The sequence below is a fragment of the Saccopteryx bilineata genome, chromosome 5 (assembly GCF_036850765.1).
Source record: "Saccopteryx bilineata isolate mSacBil1 chromosome 5, mSacBil1_pri_phased_curated, whole genome shotgun sequence".
Classification (NCBI taxonomy): Eukaryota; Metazoa; Chordata; class Mammalia; order Chiroptera; family Emballonuridae; genus Saccopteryx; species Saccopteryx bilineata.
The window spans coordinates 188,516,323-188,537,135 of record NC_089494.1 but is presented as its reverse complement, the minus strand read 5'-3'; the positions used below and the strand labels follow the sequence as shown (position 1 = coordinate 188,537,135).

At 39.3% G+C, this 20,813-nt stretch overlaps 1 protein-coding gene across 2 annotated transcripts in view; it reads left to right on the top strand.

Moving 5' to 3' along the window:
- Window positions 1-20,813, top strand: part of GRID2 (glutamate ionotropic receptor delta type subunit 2) — a 1,655,975-nt gene that overhangs the window by 1,359,142 nt on the left and 276,020 nt on the right. The window lies entirely within an intron of this gene.

The following is a 20,813-nucleotide window of genomic DNA, read 5'->3' as shown; positions in this document are numbered from 1 at the left end:
TTCAGTGGCTAGCACAATGAAAATCACAATGATTGATATTTAATAAATTATGGGATGAATAAATGAATGAGTGAATAAATGACTGTCACTTACAGCAACAACAGTGATATGTACTTTTTCTTTGTAGCCTTCCACAGCAGAATAATATAGACCTCATGTCTGAGTTCCTTGTTCAAAATCAAACTCAATAATGTGTTGGAGAATTTTTTTTGTTTGTTTGTTTGTTTTTTCTGAAGCTCGAAACGGGGAGAGACCGTCAGACAGACTCCCGCATGCGCCGGACCGGGATCTACTCGGCACGCCCACCAGGGGTGAAGCTCTGCCCACCAGGGACCGATGCTCTGCCCCTGGGGGGGGGTCGCTCTGCCTTGATCAGAGCCACTCTAGCGCCTGGGGCAGAGGCCAAGGAGCCATCCCCAGCGCCTGGGCCATCCTTGCTCCAATGGAGCCTTGGCTGTGGGAGGGGAAGAGAGAGACAGAGAGGAAAGAGGGGGGGGGAGGTGGAGAAGCAAATGGGCGCTTCTCCTATGTGTCCTGGCCGGGAATCGAACCCCGAGTGCCCCGCACGCCAGGCCGACGCTCTACCGCTGAGCCAACCGGCCAGGGCCTGTGTTGGAGAATGTTTTGATGACCATAAATGTTATTCTGTTGCAGGTACTAGCATTATTCTCTACTTTTTCACAGGATGTTATTTATCTGCTATTGCTATAGCTGTGGTCCCCTGGAGTCAGCCTAGTAATTTTTGCAGTCACTACATTATAGTGTTATTTTAAAAACTGATGATGCTGACATAAACCTCTCTCCAGGCACTGCCCTTAAGGAAGTAAATGTCCTTGAAATATTAGCAATGGCCCCCAACTCTCTCACCCTTATTATATTAATTCCAGTTTCCCAGGATCCAGGTATTGATCCTAAAATGTTTCTTTTTTGTTTTTCTCAAGAGGCCTATTGGCTCCTGGAAATTCAACATGGTGTCCTTCAATTAATGGGCAAATGGCAGGTGGGAGTGAAGAGTGAATGGACCTATATGTTGTGTGGGGGAGAAGGGGAGAGTAGGTATTTTAGGTTTTACTAGTTACTCATAGAATGTGAATGAATTTGAGCTTCAGAATAATTATACAAAATAGCTTTTGAAAGAGTTATTTTTTTCAAATTGTCTACTGTTAAAAATACATTTCTTTTCTTGAAGATGGGTACAAATTAAAGTTCATACTTTATATTTCTATTTCACTTTAGATGCCAAAGCTTCTCATACATTACAACTTCTTTATTTACTTTTTGGTGACAGAGACAGAGAGAGGGACAGATAGGGACAGACAGGAAGAAAGAGATGAGAAACATCAATTTTTCATTGTGACACCTTAGTTGCTCATTGATTGCTTTCTCATATGTGCCTTGACTGGGTGGGTGGGCTACAGCAGAACGAGTGACCCCTTGCTCAAGCTGGTAACCTTGGGCTTCAAGCCACAGACCTTTGGGCTCAAGCCAGCGACCGTTGGGCTCAAGTCAGTGACCATGGGGCCATGTCTGTGATCCCACACTCAAGCTGGTGACCCCTTGCTCAAGCTGGTGAACCCATGCTCAAGTCATATGAGCCCACGCTCAAGCCAGCGACTTTGGGGTTTTGAACCTGGGTCCTCTGCATCCCAGTCCAATGCTCTATCCTGGTCAGGCTACAACCTCTTATTATATCATATCCTCCAGATGAATTTTTTTTTCCTAGAAAATTTCAAATAAAATATTTTTTTAAATTTATGTATTCACTTATTCACTATTTATTCATTCAGTATTTGCTAAGTACCAGTTATGTACCAGGCACTGATCTGAGAACTGAAAATAAACTTAACCACATAAAAATGATCACTAGATTCATGAATAAATAGAGTCTAGTGAGAAAGAGAGAGAAATGGTAAGTAAAATATAGAATCAAAAAAATGATTTAAATCTGATCAATGCTATGAAATAAGCAAATAAGGTGCTTGTTGTAGAAAATAAAGAGGGAATCTACTTGAAGTGTAGTGCTCATGAAAGCTTCTCCAAGAAGATAAAATATTACCTGTTATCTGCCTGATTGGGAGCTGGTCATGTAGCATCGGTATCCACACATGGTATATAGCATAGGCAAAAGTCTGAAGGCACATTCTCAAAACTGATTTAAATACAACATGGCTTTAGCATGTTGAATGAGAGAACATGGAATGATGTTAGTAGGCAGGAAATAGATCATATAGGACCTTGTTGCCCTTAATTAAGGATTTGGATTTCACTTGAATGGCAAAAAAAAAAAAAAAAAAAAATGCCACTGAAATAGGGGAATGCCATGATTTATTTTTACTTTTTAAGATGATCACTATAGCTGATATACGGGGATTGGGTAAGAATACACAAAAAGTAGAAATAATGAGGACCAAAGAGAGTCTTGTAACTCTCTGAGGTAGTCAGTCAAGTGGATAAATGTAAACAAACCTTTATTAAATTCTTATACATATACAACCCATATTCCTTACATTGTCTGTATTAATACAAACTGTGTAAACCTCCTATATCTTGATATTTTCAGAATAATATATATATGATAAATATATGAGATATAAATTGCCACTTAGAAGCTTTAATAATCATATGTATATTAAGATATACCTGTATATATTCTAAGGTCTTCAGTGTTATTTAAGAAAATCTCTCCTTTTCTATACAGTTTCCTACATTTTCTGGTTTTTTAGTCTTTGATCTTTTTACCTTAATGTCTTTTAACAATATGGAATTTAATTGACATTTCTGTAAATGTAAACATAAATTGCAAGTATCTACACTGAGAAAATTTTAGAGATTCCATGAAATAAAGGTGTTTTCAACTAGACTATTATTCTGGTTTTAGAGACAAATTAGCTGGTTTTCCAGTTCTTAGCTATATAATTTTGGGCAAGTCCCTTGGCTCTCTAAGACTTACTTTACTCATCTGGGAAATGATCACAGGATGGGAATTAAAAGGCTGGGCTTTGTAGGAACATAAACCTGGGTTTGAATTCAATTCATTTTTTTTTTTTTTTGCATTTTTCTGAAGCTGGAAACAGGGAGAGACAGTCAGACAGACTCCCGCATGCGCCCGACCGGGATCCACCTGGCACGCCCACCAGGGGGTGACGCTCTGCCCACCAGGGGGCGATGCTCTGCCCATCCTGGGCATCGCCATGTTGCGACCAGAGCCACTCTAGCACCTGGGGCAGAGGCCAAGGAGCCATCCCCAGTGCCCGGGCCATCTTTGCTCCAATGGAGCCTTGGCTGCGGGAGGGGAAGAGAGAGACAGAGAGGAAGGAACGGCGGAGGGGTGGAGAAGCAAATGGGCGCTTCTCCTGTGTGCCCTGGCCGGGAATCGAACCCAGGTCCTCCGCATGCTAGGCCGACGCTCTTCCACTGAGCCAACCGGCCAGGGCCTCAATTCATTTTTTTAAACAAAATGTGTAACTGACTAGTTCCTCCAAATCTCTGGGCCCCAGGATTTTCATCATGGTGATAAGGAATGCCTACTTCATATGGTTTTTGTCAATTACTTTAAAAAATAATATAGGTAGCCTTGCTGAACAGTTTGGTTGGTTGGAGTGTCCTTCTGAAGTACAGAGGTTCCTGGTATGATCTTTGGTCAGTGCAATACAGGAGTATATTGATGTTCCTATCTCTCTCTCTCCCTTACATTCTCACTAAAATCAGTAAATAAAAAAAAAAATTTAATAATAATATAGTTAGAAGCATCAATAAATAGTATGATTAGAGCCATAAACTCATAAGATGATCCTAAAGATTACCTGAGAATATGTACAGCTGAGGGATTTGTAACTACAAAGCATTATTATTTAATATTTCGTAGGGCCTACTTAAAGTTGTGTCATAATAAGAAAGATAATACAGTAAAAGAAGTAGGGAATGATCCCTGTTCCCTGAGAGTCTGCTGATAAAGAGAACTTGGAAGTCTCTTCGTATTTATCACACCGCATTTCTTCAGTTTTCTGATTTACTAGCATGGTATTGAAGAATGTCCGTATGAATTAATGATAGAAAATATCAAAGTGAATTTTGTTATAGTATACATTTTTTTTACCAAAATGTATACAAAATGCATAAAATGATAATAAAATGTATTTTGGTTTAGTTTTCCAGGCCTTGGCCAGCTTCTTTCAACACAACCAACCAACAAAAACTGTCTTAGCCGCTAAAGCTCACCAGGAGTCCTTATGGTTGTGAATTCTTCTTTGAGGAACTGGTTTGGCTCATCTCACATAGCAGCATCCTAGGCTCTGTCACTGACTTGTAGTTTATGCAGGCAGAAAGGACCTCTGAGGTCAACATTCCACAAAAGGCCAAATTTCTTCCACAGTTATCTTTAACAGGAATTTTTATACATACTGACTGCCTTCCAGAAGAGTGTGCACTACTGTGAAAATGCTCACAGTCTAACTATAGTATGATAGATCCAAATAATGCCTCAGGTTCTGCTTGTTCTTAATTTTGCCACTAGTCTCATTAAGAGTCTCTTATTTGAAGGTAGTTCCTGATCCCTTCTAATATCTTCATTCTGCTCATACCAAAGAAATCGATATAAATAAAGATTAAGTAAATGAGTTCTCATCTGCTATTTTTAGGAGACAATCACCTATACCAAACTAGCTTAATAAAACTAGAACTAACTTGTTTTCCTTTTCCCAAGACTTTTTTGCATAAGTAGAACTATGGGGATTTGTGCCTGATCGGGTGATGATACAGTGGATAAACCATCAGCCTGGGACACAGGGAAACCAGGTTCAAAATCCTGAGGTTGCCAGCTTGAGCTCAGGCTCATCCGGCTTGAGTGTGGGTTCAACAGCTTGAGCATGGGGTCACCAGCTTGAATGTGGGATCATAGTTATGACCCCATCATCACTGGCTTGAGCCCAAAGGTTGCTGGCTTGAATAAGGGGGGTCACTGGCTCTACTGTATCCTCCAACCCCTGATCAAGGCACATATAAGAAAGCAATCAATGAACAACTAAGATGCCTCAACCAAGAGTTAATGGTTCTGATCTCTCTCCTTTCCTGCCTGTCTGTCTCAATCTGTCCCTCTCTCTGTCTCTCTCACAAAAAGAAACACATACACACACAACTATGGGAATTTTAAAAATATAACTTAATTTTTAATGCACTTATTCAATATTTATTTATTTATTAAGCACCTGCTATGTATCATGCAGTATTTTAGTCACTGGAGTGAAAAATAAATGCCTTCACGGAGTTTACATTCTAGTGGAGGAAACGGAAAATAAAGAAGATAAATAAAAAATGTTGTATTTCAGTAGAGTAAGTGTTGAGAAAAATAGAGGTGAGGAAGAGGAGGACATGGAGAAGATGATCTTCTTTTTTACATCAGATGGCTAAAGAAATATACACTAAGAAAATGACATAGGAAGAAAGACTTAAAGCAGGTGGGGAAGAAAGGGAGTGAGGGGGAGGGATGGGTGGGAGAAGAAGAGGAAGACAGAGATAGAGATATTTGGGTGGAGTATTTCCAGACAGAGGGGTCAGCCAATGAAAAGGCGCTAGGTGGGAACATGCCTGATGTAATGCCAGTGGTTGAGGCCAGGCAGGTCCACAATGAATTCAGGAAGATGGTAGAAAAACTGTGGAGCCGGATAGCATTGGGACATTACCATTTAATAAAGTCTCCCAACAGCAGACAAGCAAACAGGTGGGGAAAACTTCTTCTCAGACAAACAAATAGCAAACATTGACCCCTCACAGTGGCAGGCAGGCAATCCACAATCCGCAATCCACCCTGAGTGCAAACATAGACTATCCACACATGGCACTGCCATGTGCTCAGGCACTAATCCGGCAAAGTGCTTGCAGCAGGTAAACCAGCGAGCAAGCCTAACACAGCTCTTTTCCCCACACCTGGATATTCTGAGAGAGGCTAGTGTGGTTTCAGAAGTAAGGGATAATATCAGAAATCTAACAAGGTGAGAGAGGTAGACGGCAAGGTGGTAGGGAGAAGGCAACTCATGCACGACCTTGTTACTCACTGCTTAGTCCTCGGAACTAGCTGCATCGGCGCTGTTAAAAATACAGACTCTTAGGCCCCATCTCGGCTCCTCTGAATGTAAACCTCGTTCTAATGAGTTCTTAGGTAAGTGCTAATACAGCACTGTTTAGAACATTTCAAATGAGCTTTTACTCTGTAAAGGACATGAAACTTAGGAAGTTTGGAACAGAAAAGTAATATGATCTAAATAATATTTTAGCAAGTCATGTCTACTGTACTGAGAACACTGAAGGTGTCAATGTGGAAGCTGGTGCCCAGTTAGGAGGCCATGATGGTGACCTAGCAATTCTGAAATTACACCACTGAAAATCCATCTCTGTTAAAACCCAAATATATCTTAGGAGATTATAACTTTAAACTGTCATTAATATTAGCACATTGGTGGAAATTTAGGCTATCAGCTTATCTTAGGAGGAATTGGGACATGAAACATGTAATTTCTGAGACTAGATAGAAAAATTCTAGTTGCAGGTAAAGATCTGACTAGGAATGATCAAAGGATCTGTGTATAGCAGTGAAATGGAAAGTCACTGATTATTAAGAGGGCAATAGCCATTGCCTGATAACCTTTATAATTCAGATGGTAAAACAAACTCTTCCAGAACCTCAGCAATAGAGACTACTAGGAAAGATCAGAAAAGCAGGACTGGTAGGATTAGAACTCCTGTCTCAGCCAGATGATCCCAATGGTAAGTAAATAATACTTGACACTGCATAGTTAAGTGAGGACTGTTGGTCAAATAAGTTTGTAAATATGGTATATATGTTTGCTCGCTTATAGTTTGTATTGGGTGTGGGGGACAGGCTGTAAGCAGGCAGGGTGGTTATAGCCTAAGGCTTACTTTTAAAACTAAGCTTTTCCCCACAACCTTGACGTTGTATGATGTGGGGTGGTGCACTCCCATGAGGAATACCATTATGCCTCAGATAAGTGACTTTGTATCAGAGACTTCCTTATTTGTATATTGGATTAAAGGTTTTGATTTCTTCACTATAAAGTGGGGCAGACCGGGAGCTTGCTCTCTCTTAGTTCCTGAGATTAGCAATTAGAGCAAGTTGGAGAGCAGAGAAAGGCCACATGGAGGAGAGGAGAGGCAGCCAAGATGGTGGAGTGCTGAAAGAGAAGCCAGTTAGTGCAGAGTTGTGTAGAGAGAAGAAGGATGGGGAACAAAGGAGAATGAGGCTGGTGAGGTAGACACCTTTGATTCTAGGAAACTCGGATAAGTCAGTAGCTTTGTGAGCACTGAATGAGTGGGTTTTGGAGCTCACTGTGTGTTTTTACTTGCCCTCTTGGTGCAAGCTAGGATTAAAGATAATGGCCCATCAGTTTTTGGCTCCATTGTTTCTATACCGACTGTCCGAATCCAATGCGAACCTGATGGGCCAGGCGGCTGTGATGGTGGCCATGGATACTGGCCATACAGGGACATAAACTGTGAGGGATACTATGGCAACAGAAAAGTGGGTGGTGATGCTGGCAGCAGTATTTGATCAGAAAGATCAATTTGCAACACCATTACTCTATGTAAGTTCCAGAGCAGTAGGGGGAAAGGAGAACTTACAAGGTTGAAGTGGGGCCTTGTAAAGCCAGGAGCCAGGGCCAGAGCCACTATCACAGCAGCCTTCTGGTCCATGCAGGTTCGCATTGGATTCGGACAGTCGGCAAAGAAACAGTGGAGCCAAAAACTGGTGGGCCATAGTCTTTAATTCTAGCTTTGCACCCAGCGGGCAAGTAAAAATACACACTGGGCTCCAAAACCCAGTCACATTCAGTGCTCACAAAGCTACTGACTTATCCGAGTTTCCTAGAATCAAAGGTTTCTAGCTCACCAGACTTATTCACCTCTGTTCCCCATCTCCTTTCCTTATCCCAGATACAAACTCTGCCCAAATTGGCATCTCACTCAGCATTCCACCATCTTGGCTGCTCCTCCTGGCCTCCTCCACGTGGCCTTTCTCTGCTCTCCTCTGCTCTCTCTTCTAATGATTATCTCAGGAACCAAGAGCCCAAGCTCCCACTTCGTCCCCATTTTATAGTGTAGCAATCCAAACTCTTAATCCAATATACAAAACAGGGAAGTCTCTAATACAAAGTCACTTCTCTGAGGCATGATTGGATTGTACCGCCCTACATCAAAAAGGGTAGGAAAGGCTTAATCCCAAAACCAAGCCCCAGGCTAAAGGATTCTGCCTGCCTTTAGCCCACCCCAACACACATTAATATCACCTGGGCAATGGCCTCTTTAACAAAGTGAGCATAATACATTTTATCTGCCCAACAGGCCTCAAGACTTAAGCCAAGCCACTGAACTTCAGGGTCCAGCTCTACTTCTAACCTGGAAAACTAGAGCATTCAAATCAAAGTCAAGATGAAAAACTGGTCATATTAAATGGGCCAGTATCAAAGATTTTGATATTGTGGCAGAAAGACAAGTTTTAAACCCTATACAATGTAAGCTTACCCATTTCATTCATCTCTGATTGAAAAACTGGGTGGATTGAAAATTTATTCAGCAACATAATCAGTGTGCAGATGTTATTTACCAGGCACAGTTCTAAGCAAAATTCCCTCCCAAATGGCTTATACTGTAGTGGAGAGAAAACAAGTGCATAAGTGTGTGCTTGTTGGGCAGATAAAATATGTTATGCTCACTTTGTTAAAGATGGCGCTGCCCACGTGGAGGCTGTCACTCAGGTGATATCAATGTGTTGGGGGCAGGCTGTGGGCAGGCAGAATCCTTGTAGCCTGGGGCTTGGTTTTGGGATTAAGCCTTTCCCACCCTTTTTTGATGTGGGGTGGTACAATCCAATCATGCCTCAGAGAAGTGACTTTGTATTAGAGACTTCCCTATTTTGTATATTGGGTTAAAGGTTTTGAATCTACACTATAAAATGGGGGCAGAACGGGAGCTTGCTCTCTTAGTTCCTGGGATTAATATTAGAGGAGAGAGCGGAGAGGAGAGCAGAAGGAGGCCATGTGGAGTAGGCCAGGAGAAGCAGCCAAGATGGCGGAGTGTTGAGTGAGAAGCCAGTTAGTTCAGAGTTTGTGCAGGGAGAAGGAAGGAGATGGGGAACAGAGGTGAATAAGTCTGGTGAGCTAGAAACCTTTGATTCTGGGAAACTCGGATAAGTCAGTAGCTTTGTCAGCACTGAATGTGAGTGGGTTTTGGAGTCCAGTGTGTGTTTTTACTTGCCCGCCGGGTGCAAGATAGGATTAAAGACTATGACCCACCAGTTTTTGGCTCCGTTGTTTCTTTACAGACTGTCCAAATCCAATGCAAACCTGCATGGGCCAAGCTTCTGTGATGGTAGCCGTGGATACTGGCTATACAGTGCTATAGAGAAAAATTGGAAGGATAAGAATAGAGAAAGCAGAAGCAGAAAGAGGGATGTTGGCATATATCAGGTGGTCCCAAAGGCATGTCTGAGAAAGTGACATTTGAATAGAGAGCTGAAAGAGGACAGGGTATGAGCCAGAAAGACAGTGGGAAGAGAGATAGGAAGTGTTCCAGGCCAAAGGAACGCTCATTGCAAAATTCTTAGGACAGAAGCTAGCTTGGCACAATAAAGAGGAATATCCAGAAGCCCAATGTCAGTAGAGCAAGGGCACAGAAAGGGGGTATAGGAGATGGTTAGGACAGAGGGGTAAGAGATATCAAAGTGGGAATTAGACAAAATTAAAAATGTTTAGACCCCACTAACATTGCACTTGTATCTTATTTAGGGAATGGAAAGCACCTGAAGATCTTAAATCCTTTCAAGTGATTCTGATTCACAATATAGATTAAGCATCACTGATAAAATATTTGTGAGCCATTTAAATGACTTTGGCTTTTACTCTGAGATGGGAAACCAAGGAAGGGTTGTGAACAGAAGAGTGACACGATCTGCTTACTTATAAAATGTCCACTGTAGGTGCTATGTGGAAAATGAGGGGGGAACAAGGGTCAAAACTGGAAGCAGGGAGACCAATGAGAAGGCCACTGCTATAATCCAAGTGAGACCCATGCTGGATGAACCAGAATGGTTATGGTACAACTGGTGAGAAGTAATTCAATTTTAATATATTTTGAAGGTAATTCTGTCATAATTTTCTTAAATCTTGAATGTAGGGCATGAAAAAAAGAGGAGTTAAAGAGTCCAATGTCTTTGAAAGAATGAAATTGCTATTTTTTAAAAGTTAATATATCTTTCATAAGTGACTAGAATAAGGAAACATACAAAGAGAAATGAGAGAAGAAATTCCACAAACTAATACATCATGGTTGTTGGGCAGATAAAATATGATGTATTATGCTCACTTTGTTAAAGATGGTGCTGCCCACGTGGAAGCCCCTCACCCAGGTGATGGTATTGGTTGCCCTTCTTGCTTGGGATGGGCGTAATTATGTTAATGTGTGTTGGGGGCGGGCTGTAGGCAGGCAGGATCCTTGTAGCCTGGGGCTTGGTTTTGGGACTAAGCCTTTCCCACCCTTTTTGATGTAGGTGGTGCATTCTCATGAGAAATCCCATCATGCCTCAGATAAGTGACTTTGTATCAGAGACTTCCTTATTTGTATATTGGATTAAAGGTATTGATTTCTATACTATAAAGTGTGGCAGACCAGGAGTTTGCTTTCTCTCAGATCCTGAGATTAGCATTAGAGAGGAGAGCAGAGAAAGGTCATGTGGAGGAGGCCAGGAAAAGCAGCCAAGATGGCAGTGTTGAAGGAGAAGCCAGTTTGTGCAGAGAGAAGGAGAAGAGGAACAGAGGTGAATAAGGCTGGTGAGCTAGAAAACTTTGATCCTAGGAAACTTGAATAAGTCAGTAGCTTTGTGAGCACTGAATGAGTGGGTTTTGGAGCCTAGTGTGTGTTTTTACTTGCCCTCCAGGTGCAAGCTAGGCTTAAAGGTTGCACCAGCTCTTGGCTTAAAGGCCCACTAGCTCTTGGCTCTGTTGTTTTATTATCATCTGTCCGAATCTAATGCGAACCTGCATTGGGCAGGCTGCTGTGATGGTGGCCGCTGCTAGTGGCTTTACAATGGTTATAAAAATTCACATTTACATAAGATAGTTTTATAATCCAGTCATGCATAGATTTAGAAAATAGATCAATAACTTAAATCAATTGTTTTTAAACAATTATTAAAAATTCTTCCCTAAAAACAATTATGACTAGCATAGCCCAATGATGTCTAGTATGAACACTAAAAATCATTAACACCCAAAAAAACAGTTTTTGAAAGCAAGCTGTAATAAGTTGCCTTACTCATTGTTTGTTTGTTTGAGATTGAGAAAACTATGGGAAAAGATTTGAGAAGCCACATGAGAATTTTCCTTTGGCATGGGACTTAATGTCAAATGCTTATTTATTATCCTACCAAAGATGCCAAGAATACTGCTGCATATATGAGTTGGGTGTTTAGGAGAAAGTTCTAGATGGAGGTAAACATTTGGGGATTATTAGCATAGAGTTTGCATGAATAGTCATAATGAGTGTGTATCTAGAGAAGAAAGATAGGTAAGGATGACTCTCTGGGACAATTTAATATAGCTCACAAAAATTAGGAGATATTTCAAAATGAGTATGAAGTGATAAAATATCCCTTAATTTTTGTGATCAGTATATTTAGAGGAGAAAGAGATTAAAAGGGTATAACAAAGTCAGTAAAGAATCGACCAGTGAGGCAGGAGAAAAACCAAAACTGGTTGTTAAAAGTCAAATTTAAAAAAAATTGCTTTATAGAATTCCAAATGATTAACTGTCTGTTAGATGATACTCATGGATCAGTATGAAGAAGACTGAGAATTAATGATTTGTTTGGCAGGCAGCAGTCCCTGGAAACCTTGATAAGAGCAGATCCAGTATAGTGAAAGGAAGAGAAATTAGAATTAGATTGGAGAAAATAAAGAATGAGAAGAGAGGCAGTGGAGGTTATGAGAAGAGGAACTTTCAAGGAACTTTGCTAAAAAGAAGTGATGAGTAATGGGAGGGCCTTCTGGAGTGACATGTAAGGTTTGGGGGAATTATTATTTTAGGAAACTAAGTATTTAAAATGTCTCTATATTGATAATATGGAACAGCAAGGAAAAGAAAACTCTTAATGCAGGGTAGAGACAGAAGAACTAATGGAGTAGATGATAAATAATGAGATTCAGTGCACAACTCTATGGAGTTTAGACATAGGAGCACAGTCCATCCATAATAAAAGTAGTGAAGGTAGAGTAAATGGGTATACATGTAGATGGCTTGGGAAGTACAGTAGTGGAATCAAGTGGAAGTTCATTTCTGACTGCCTGTATTTACTAAAAGAAACAAGAACCGAGGATCACCAAAGCATAAGCAGCAGGATAGAAATTGTGGAGATTTGAAGAAAGAGAAAGTAGGAATGATTGTTCTGGAGAATCGGAGGGATAGTAGACTAGTGAAATGTAATGTGATTCCTAGAAAAGACTGAAGTAGTAGTCATGGCTATAAATTAGGACAAATCAGCATGATTGTGGGTTGTTCTCTAGTCATCTTCAACTGCCTGAATGTAACTATGGAATTGACAGAGAGTCGGTTTTGCCGGAGTTTGTGTTTGTTAGATAAGCATGGTAGAAGACAATGGGGTGAGGGAGTTAAAGTGAATGCAGAGAAGTTGTTATTATAACCATGGAATCTGAACTGCGTACAAAAGACAGTGATGACATAAGGAGATTAAGGATAGCATTTACAACGAACTGTAGGTCTAGATGGAACTGAAGAATTGGAGTCTTGGAATCATGAACCAGAAGGGCAAGGACAGGATTAGAAATAATATAAACTTGGTTCTGTAATGACACATTGAAATTGCAATGACAAAGAGAGTGCTGGTATTGGAAATATGACATGGGAGTGGGCAACTGAGGTAAGAGAGAAGACACAATCTTTGGAGAAGTGGAAGCCAAGAGACTGAGAAACCCAGCACTGGAATGGGATGTCTATGTGAATAATCAAATCACCAAGAGTAACCACAGAATCAGTTATTTGAGACAATGACAGAGAACCAAATGATAAAATCTTCAAAAAATGTTGGAGGAGTGACAGCAGATAACTGCAGTAAGAATGAGTAGCAGGTTATAAATTAAGTCTGATAGCATGGCCTTCAAAGCTAGAGGAATTAGAAACAAGGGTCTAGAAGTAGCTCAAGGAAAAAGGAGGATAACTACCCCTTATCCCACCCCTGTGATATGAATGTTGTCGAAGAGAACCAGCTACTACTTGAGAAGACCGCAGGCAGTGCAGTATCTTCAGAGGAGATGCAGGTTCTAATTAGCAAACAAAGGTAAAAGGAAACTCAAAAACAAAATAGATTGAAAAATATGTTCAGACGACCATATGTCTTGGTCTGGGTAGTCTCAATTTTGCCAGGTGTCCCACTGTTATTAATCGAAACCCTGTGATACTATGATTTATAATAAGAACTAGATATTTGGTTTTCCTCCTATTTCTGGCACAGAGCTCCTAAAACACTGGGCATTTCCTAAGGAAGGAGAGGGATAAAAGTATCTTTTATTAACTAATGAGATGACTTTTGGGCTGCACCTAAAAACAGAGCTGGTTGACATGGAAACCAGCCATCTGATAGGAGGATTGGAACTTTCAGTCCCATCCTCAACCTCCTGAGAGGGTCAAGAGGCTGCAAAATTCCATCACTGACGGCCAACGAATTAATCTATCAGGCTGATGTAATAAAGGCTCCATCAAATCTGCAAAAGACAGGGCTCTGACAGTTTCCAGACTGGTAAACTCATGTAGGATTGAGAAGAACAGCATATTCTGAGAGGGCTGCTCTATGCCATTTCCCCACACCTTGCCCCATTCCTCTCTTCCATTTTGGCTACTTCTGTGTTATATTCTCTTATAATAAACCAGTAACTGAGTAAGTAAATTGTATCTCTGAAGTCTGTGAATTACTCAAGCACCTTAATTGAACTTGAGAAGAAAGTCATTGGAACCTCTAATCTATAGCCAGTCAGTAAGAAGCACAGGTAACAAGCTGGACTTGCAATGGGCTCTTCTTTACCTGTGAAATATGACACTAACTCCTGTGGTTAATGTCAGAATTGAGTTGAACTGTAGGATAGCTGTGTCTGAGAATTGTTGTGGGACCACCACCCTCGGCCCCATGTGTCAAAATTGATCCTAGAAACTTTAACCACTGTTCCTCTCAAGATTATTTCCATCACAATAAATTTTTAAGATCTCCCTAGATATAGGTGTCATGGTGATGATAGAGTTCCATAAAGAGAGGGGAAGAATGTCAGCAATTGGAGAAAAATGGGAAACTTAGTCAAAACCCAAGGGGATGTGCAGATCCAAATCGACAATAAATGAGGAGTGATCTGGAAGTTCAGGATTTTTCATGATGACAGACATTCAGGGGTCAAGAGCCAATGTGGGCTTTAGGCTCTAGGCAAATTGTATTGGTAAGCTGCTGAGGGCAGGATGGCAGGAGGGTGAACATGCTCATGGGAGCATATTGACAATGGTAGGTGGAAGCCTGGCTAAGGCCAGTCTTTCTGGCAGTTGAGAGATTTGAGGGCATTGCTTCTCACAAGTAAGAATGAAGTAAGAGGGGAACCAAGTTACATTAAAAATAAAAAAAAAAGTCTGAGTAAAAAATAAATTTTGAGTGTTACACAATCTTACATATCGTTATTCCTGGCCTGCTGTGTCTCAAACCCATAAACCACACTGGCCATATTCTTTTCTGGTTGTTCCTTTCCTCTTCTCCTAGAACTGTATAGCATTGTTTCACATTGGGTGAAAATGCCAAAGTAGATGATAACTGATGAGCCAGAGCAGAGAAAGGGTAAGAGCTAACTTGAGCTTCAGTAAGTGACATGGTAATATACCAATAGGTACAAAACCTTTTTTGTTTGTTTTTTTTTTATTAATTTTAGAAAGGAGAGAGAGAGGAAGAGAGAGAGAAGGGGAGAAGGGGGAAGGAGCAGGGAGCATCAACTCCCATATGTGCCTTGACCAGGCAAGCCCAGGGTTTCAAACCGGCGACCTCAGCATTTCCAGGTCGACGCTTTATCCACTGCGCCACCACAGGTCAGGCCAAGGTACATAACCTTAAAATCAGGATTAGGTCCTTATTACAGAAATGAATAATCAGACTGAACCCAACTTGGGGAAAAAAACACGAAATACCCAACGGCTTTGAGTCTGTGAAAATGCCGAGAGTCCTGGGCTGTCATATCTCCGGGTTTAGAGATAGCAATGCATCGGCTACATTTGACCTTTTGCCAAATAATTCCAACAAACAATGTATGATTCACTTTAGCACTTTACTTGCATCTGGGAGCTCATTTCCCACTGATATATATTTTGCTGTTTAGAAAATAGTGATTTTAGGTCTGTGCCAGTTATTACACAGTGACTATCACTCTTCTTTCTGCACCTGTGGGAGAATAAAAAAAAAAAACCACAGACACCATTTCCAGCAGCCCTCCTAATGCATTTTTAATGCCTGCAATTGGCTGGGTTTTTTAATTAATTTTTTACAACTTATCTTTGTTTCTAATAATCTTCATGTGTGTCTTAAATTGAAATTAGTCTTGATTAGATATTTTCCCAAAAAGGAAAAGAGAAACTTAAAACCATATACTACTTAGGCAGTCACAAGCATTTTAACCTGAGTTAGAGTATGTCAGGTTTTCTAGCATATAAAGCAAACTATAAATAGGGATTTTTTTCTAGATGCTCAGAGAAAAGATATATATAATTCTATAAATTAAAGTGAAAATTATAAAGTGGTATCACCTTATGTTTATAAAGATAACTCTTCTAACCCACTATTGACAGAATATGTATTTTTCAAATTGCTTTCTTTATGTAGACTTAAGCTATGATGAAAATCAGACCTGTGCCAATTCTTTTAATTAGCTACACTCAAGTCCAATTCATCTGTTCAATCAATCATTCCTTTAATCAACAAACCTTTTTTTATTCACTGGCTGCTAAGTACCAGAAAATGTTAGGCAGAGAGAATGCTGAGATGGTTCAACTAGTAGAGGTGGGGCAGTAAAATGCAGAATCGAAGCTGTACCTACCCAGCGAAAGAGGTTCAAGGTTACAAGGTAATTTGAGAAAACAGAGAAAGTCTACCAAGCATAGCCTAGGAGCTACTTCAGATAACAAAGGCTTCCCACAGAAAGTAACATTAAACATAGAATAGGTAGGATTTAATTAAGTAAAAGAGATAGGAATAAGTAGGATAAGAAAGAGGCAGTCTGAAATTAGAGCATGAAGGTAAACAGAACACAGTACCATGCAGGAAACAATAAGCAATTACAGTTTGTTTTTAGGTGGTGTTATTTCGGTTTTCTAGAGAAATAAAACCAATAGAAGATCTGTGTGTTTGTGTGTGTGTGTGTAATATAAATTATATATCCTACATATTATTTAGTTTTATATATAATGAAAAATATCTATAACCTATGTATTATATATACATATATATATGTTTGTATATACACACAAAATGAGATTTATTTTGAGGAATTTGTTCACAAGCTTATGGAGACTTAGAAGTCCCACAATCTGCGATATATAAATAAATGGAAGGCTCAGAAAGGTGTAAATTCCATCTGAGTCTGAAGATCTAAAAACGGGAGCACTGATGGTGTAAATTCCAGTTCAGCAGTAGGAGCAGACCAATGTCTCAGCTCAGTCAGTCAAGCAGAGAGAGAATTCAACCTTCCTCCACTTTGTTCTATTCCAACCCTCCGAGGGTTAGATAATGTGCACCCACATCAGGGAGGGCCAGCTGTTTCACTCAGTCCACCAATGCAAATCCTAATTCTGGGCACACTAATAGATGTGCCCAGAAATAATGTTTAATGAGATATCTGGGCACCCAATGGCTCAGTCAAGTTGACACATAAAATTAACCACCACGGTGCTACAATCAAGTGAAAGGGATGGGAGGTGCCTTCTGTACCTGTGCATCAAAGACACCTGCTGGGCTGTGTATCTTCTAGTTTACTTCCTACTTTCAATTGACTTCCCAAAGTTGATAATACATGGACGTCTTTAAAAATTTCTGTTAGAAAAATACAGAAAAGTAAAAACTGTAATCCCACCATAATTTTAAGATTGGCTCACTCTACCCATCCAATTTTACCTTTAAAATTAACCTCAGTGGTATAGCTTCAGGACGTTTTTCCTCTAATATTTAATAGGCATGCCTATGCATATGTTTGGTTTCTATTTTGACTTTTGTTAAAGAAATGATTTTTGCTGTTATCTTTTCCATTTCTATTACAAATAGCTTACAGGTTTGCATATATGTTTATACATCACTTTGATACCTTCAAAGTACTCCACGAATTACTATAATTTAGCAAATCATTGCTGTTAATGAACACTTTGGATGTTTCATATGTTTTCCTCTAAAAAGCAGCTATGATGAGCTTTTATATTTGTATATTATTATATATGTATAATAACAGTCCTTAACATAGGATTGTGAGTTAAAGAGCATTTACATTTACAAATTTAATAACCACTCTCAAAGTTGTCTCTAAAAACATACCAATTTCCACTTCTATCAATACAGTAAGAGAGTTTTATTTTCCTACTCGCTTGCTTGAAATTGCTAAAATTAAAAGATATTACACTTTTACATTTTTTTCCAAAATAATGAATGGAAAATATTTTTTAATTTTAATTTTTCTGATTGTTAATAATGTTGAACTTTTTTTTTCAAATATATATTAGTTTCTTATATGTTCTCTGTATATTGCTAAATTATTTCCTTCACTTCTTTTTTTAGTGGCTTGTTATTATCACTTTTAATGATAGCACTCTTTTAAAAATATTAACAATAGTACTTTGTCTTTTTAGTAACTCTGCCTCTAACCCATCAGGCTTTCCTATTCTAATCCACGCCCACATCTGCATTTACACTGTCAGTTAAGTAGGTATAATGGCAAGCAAACACAACTTAGTCTTAGTATAAATCTTGCTCAGGCCCAAGGGTACACTTACAAAGACAACATTTCTTTTGCCAGACAGTAATTTCAAGGCACAACATTTACTTTATGAAAAATAGGAAAAGCTAAACAGTTTTGTAAATATGACTGTAAGCTGTCCACCCTTTGCTGTCTTCTTTTTATCCCTAAAAGTATTAATGTAAATAAGAATTTTATAAAAAACTTAGTTCTCAAGTAAAAGATACATACTAAAAGGGCTCAAAGTTTTTGAAACATTCTTTTATGGACATTTCTTTTTCTCTTTCTCTTTTAGCAAAAGATGACAGATAGGAAGGAACAGATATGGAAAGCATCAATTCTTCATTGTGGCACCCGTGTTATTCATTGATTGTTTTTTCATATGTGCCTTGATCAGGGGGCTCTAGCCAAGTCAATGACCCCTTATTCAAGCCAGTGACCTTGAGTTTCAAGCCAGGGAACCCGCACTCAAGCTTGAAACCTCAAAATTTTGAACCTGGGTCCTCTGGGTCCCAAGCAATGCTGTATCCACTGTGCCACCGCCTAGTCAGGCAATTTTATGGACATTTCTAATTAAGATCTTGGACTTTCATGCTTATATATTTGTATCCATTACATTAAGTTGTAGATCTTTATAACACATACTTTGAATTTTTAATTTCTAATGAAACTTTCTTTCCCACAGTGAGAGAATTGAGGGCCTATATAAGTTTCATTGGCATTCTGACGAGTTCCAGCTCCTGGTTGTCCTTTCATGTTTCTCCATGGGCCTTTTCTCTTCTCTTATTGTGATTTATATGGTCAGGGCTTTACTGTGATTTTCTTCTCAACTCCTGGATTCAGTTCTCCTACTAAAACATAAATGTCATGATTATTAGTGATCCTTCTGCTTTTCCATTTCTCTGATTAATTGTCAACTTGGGCACTAAAGCTTCTGATCACAAATTCCTCCTTTCTTGTTAAGTATCTATAACTTTACTCTTCTTATTTTAAACTAATATGTTTTGCAAAGTCATTTACTTCTCTGCTACCTGGCACTGACTCAACTGAGAGATGATAAAATAAACAAAAATTTAGCTCCTTGGTAGTATTGTGGGGCAATAGATATCTTACAACATAAACCATACTTAACATTTAGTACTAAATAGCCTACATTTTTAATTTTCCCTTTATTTCTTCTATTACATATAATATAAAATACTAGAATCCAAAAGTAAGAATAGGTTTTTAAAAACTCCATAACTAAGAATAAAGCTTCCCTTTTTGTCAGGAGTAATTTATTTGTAATTAATCTGAGCAGATTACACTAATAATGTTCACATTTAATATTCAACATAAAAATATTTTATTTGAATTTTGAATTTTATTCTTTTAAATTGTAAACCATGCATAACATGCGTTTGAGTCTCTTTCATTTCTTTTAGGTGTATATCCTGAAGTGGAATTGCTGGCTCATATGATAGTTTTATTTTTACTTTTTTAAAGTATCGCATACCTTCTCTATAGTGGCTGCTCCATTTTACATACCCACCAACTTTTCCGCCTCACCATCACTTATTTTGTTTGATTTTTATAGTAGCCTTCCTAATGGGTATGAATTGAAACATATAAATTTAAGTTCTATTTTAAAATTCATTTTTAAGAGGCAATATGGTAGCTAACAAACTTGAATCACTGTAATTTCCATCATTTACTCCAGTAGATTGTGTTGGCTAGTCAATCACCCAGTAGTGATTCTCAAAGACAGAACAAACCGGCCCTGGCCGGTTGGCTCAGTGGTAGAACGTCGGTCTGGCGTGCGGGAGTCCCGGGTTCGATTCCTGGCCAGGGCACACAGCAGAAGCACCCATCTGCTTCTCAACCCCTCCCCCTCTCCTTCCTCTCTGTCTCTCTCTTCCCCTCCCACAGCCAAGACTCCATTGGAGCAAAGTTTGCCTGGTTGCTGAGGATGGCTCTGTGGCTCTGCCTCAGGCACTAGAATGGCTCTGATTGCGGCAGAGCGACGCCCCAAGATGGGCAGAGCATCACCACCTGGTTGGGCATGCTGGGTGGACCCTGGTCAGGTGCATGCGGGAGTCTGTCTGACTGCCTCCCCATTTCCAACTTCAGAAAAAAAAAAAGAAGAAAAAAAAAAAAGATGGAACAAACCAATAAACCAACAACCTATATCCAACCATAGAGGCAAATCAGAATGGGAAGAGAGGAGTGTATAATTTAAAAAATGAAAACAAAACCCATGCTATTTTGACCCACACAATTGGAAAATGTTGATTTTCCAAAACTCCTGGAATGTTTATCTCTCATTACCCGTGGCTCTTCCCAGAACTCGTCAAAGTCATAGAGCTGAAAGGGAATGTGAACATCTTCCAGTTTAATAATTTTATTATTTAGATGAGAAAAGGATAGCTAAAAAAGATTAAGTATCTAGGGCCACAATGCAAATTTGTGTCACGATTTATGACTACAGCCCACATCTCTTAATACCTGGTCATCCACTCTTTCTAACACAATTTGTACTACTTAAGTTTCTAATGTCCTCCCAATGCTAATTAAAATTCACATTACAATTTTTGAGTGCTTCTCAAACTGTAGAAGGTAATAAAAATTACCTACAAAGGCTACAAAAAAATGCTTATTTTCAAACTCCAAACCTAGATATTAAGATTCAATGGTCTGGAGTAAGATCATAAAAATTAAATTTTGTTATGTAATTCAAGTGTTCCTGATGAAAATTGTTCACAGATTATCTTCTGAGAATGAGTCTTCTGGGCACTATTT